We start from the raw sequence: 2,500 nt of genomic DNA, 5'->3' as shown, positions 1-2,500 counted from the left end.
AATGAAATTTTCAGGAGAAGCAAAAAGAAATGTTTTATTTCAGATACAACACTGTGTTAAAAACTGAATCACGTTTATTTCGTCGAAGTCTGTTACTGATTTTAGAAGAGACATGAGACTAGGACCATTCGATGCGCATCATCATACTATACAACATACTACTTGATTTTCATTTCTTGCAAAATTTTGACATACGAATAACAATGATAGTGATGACACATTTGTATAGCATATGTGAGGCAGCGTCGTGGAATCAGGCTCTCGTCAATTTTTGGGCAAGTAGAGTTATTGGTATCATCTCAAAGCTTGATCACTTGTCTTTATTTCAATGAAAGAAATATCCATTTACCTTGAATACAAGTCGAGATATTTGCGAATGAAGGAGGTGGGGGTCACCTGTTTTCAGAGGCAAAATTCGTGAGAAAATGGCCGCCAAAGATTAGTTATTTCCTAAGCTTAAGAGTCCGTGGTAATTGAAAATTTACATTTTTTGTGCTTTTAATCAACGTTTTTCAGAAACATCCACACAGAAATGAGTTCTTTAATGGGCATGAAAGTTGTTGAGCCAAAAAACAAAAATTTGATAAAAATTCACAAACCTGCTGAAAAATGCAAATTTCTTCACTTTGGTTATTTTGACGAGAGCCTGATTTCACCACGCTGCCTCACATATATTCTCGCCTGGGCCGAAGGCGATGCGTCATTCCAGAAGAAAGAGCGAGATATTCAATAAAAATTATTCCCATTTCGGGAATCGAACTCTTGTCAAATTCGTGCGACAGCTATTGAAGCTCCTAACCACTATACCAGGCGCCGGTAGATCTATCCTCCCCCAACCTTTGTATAGCTAGGGTCCATGTTTGCCACCTCAAAGTAAAAAGGATAATATTTTTGTACAGTCCACCTGCATAATACATTTTCCCAGAAGGCTATTAAAAAATACCTGTCACTACCTGGGCAATCCCCATTACCCACCAAAGTTATCAAATCGCCAGCTAGATGGCGATACCTCCGAGTTTGGTAAGAGCTTATCTAAACAGTAGCTTCGCCCAGAAAACATCTAAACAGTTAAGTAGCCCTGTCCAGAAAACATATAAAGAGTAGCCTCATCTAGAAGAAAACCTAAAGAGCAGCTTCATCTAAAAACATCAGAATCTAAGTACTAGTCTCGTCCAGAAAATGTTTACCGGTGTCTGCGGTATAGATGTTACACGCTTCGCTGTGGCACACTGGAGACCCGAACTGAAATACCGGTTTGGAAGAATGTGTATCGAGCATCTCAGTCTTTCTGCTGGAGTGTTGTATCCCTTCTCAACCCGATCGGCCCTGACAAGAAGGCTCAAAGCCCCCCTCCTGAAGGATCTAAATTGTTTCGAGGGGGTGTTAAAACATGCTTTCATCCAAATGTTATTTCTTAAAATTAATGTTTAAGCTAAGCAGTAGCCTCCTCCACAAAATGTCTGTCAAATTATATTATTATTATTATTATTATTATTATTATTATTATTATTATTGTTATTAAAACAATATGCTGTGCTGTGGTATAGTGTGATAGTATCACTTATAGAATACAATGTATGATCATGTTTCACGTATCATATTGACCTAGTATATAGACCATGAAATGCACATACTTGTGTTATATTATAACGATCATATATAACACCAAAGAGTCTACATAACAAGAGGGGCCAATCCTCTCTTTGAGCCAATTAAAAAAGTGTCCTCAAAATTCGGTGGCGCCCTCTTTGCAAATGCGTATCTTTTGCGAACAGAGTTACCCTACTTGAGTTTAAAAAATCAAAGTGAAACTAGCAAGTTTTTGGATAAATTTCGGAAGAACTTTTTTTTTCAATGGTTACGCTGACAAAAAACCTCTTCCTGAGGAAGGGGAGATTGTTTTCTTCGTTTAATTTGACTTTAAAGTGAAAGGCAAGAGGTCATTAAAATAAAATTTAAAAAACTAAAACTCCGCACTGAACGGACCCGAACTGCTGATGAACAGCAGTCGATCTGCGAACGCAACGAGTAAGGGGGTGCTATTCCTATTCTTCTTCTGGAAAAACGAAAGAGAGCTTCAAAGCAGACTGCAGCGTCATCTGAAGCAGGAGCGGACTTCCGGTGGACACTTTTTTGGCGGAGTGGGCCATCTTGTTATGTACTATCTTTGATAACACTTAACATGCTTTCATTATACTATCACGTTGATCATGTATTACTCCTACTTCCATTATAAATAATATGCATTTTATTTATCATTTATTACAAGTACCATACTTGTGTTATGTACTGTAATTTTCAATGTAACATTATTTGCCCTTGGAGAAAATCCATTTTTCTTTTATTACGTTCACTCCGTGTCTTTCTTAATTTTATATGTCCTTATTTACTTTACTTTTATTTCATATTTTTTGTCTGTGTGTAGAGAAAGAGAGGAAGAGAGAGAGAAAGAGAGAGAGAGAGAGAGAGAGAGAGAGAGAGAGAGAGAGAGAGAGAGAGA

At 37.4% G+C, this 2,500-nt stretch overlaps 1 protein-coding gene across 1 annotated transcript in view; it reads left to right on the top strand.

Annotated features, from left to right (window-relative positions):
• The window catches only part of LOC101861316 (sodium/glucose cotransporter 4), a gene marked incomplete at its 5' end in the record, with an annotated part of 13,512 nt that extends 13,329 nt beyond the window's left edge, over positions 1-183 (top strand). Inside the window, 1 exon segment of the mRNA XM_013087786.2 lies at positions 1-183. This exon segment is cut by the window's left edge and continues 404 nt beyond it.
• Positions 184-2,500: the final 2,317 nt, after the last annotated feature.

The sequence above is a fragment of the Aplysia californica genome, unplaced genomic scaffold (assembly GCF_000002075.1).
Source record: "Aplysia californica isolate F4 #8 unplaced genomic scaffold, AplCal3.0 scaffold00638, whole genome shotgun sequence".
Lineage (NCBI taxonomy): Eukaryota > Metazoa > Mollusca > Gastropoda > Aplysiida > Aplysiidae > Aplysia > Aplysia californica.
Note: the sequence above shows the minus strand (reverse complement) of the source record. Positions and strands in the feature narration are given on the sequence as shown.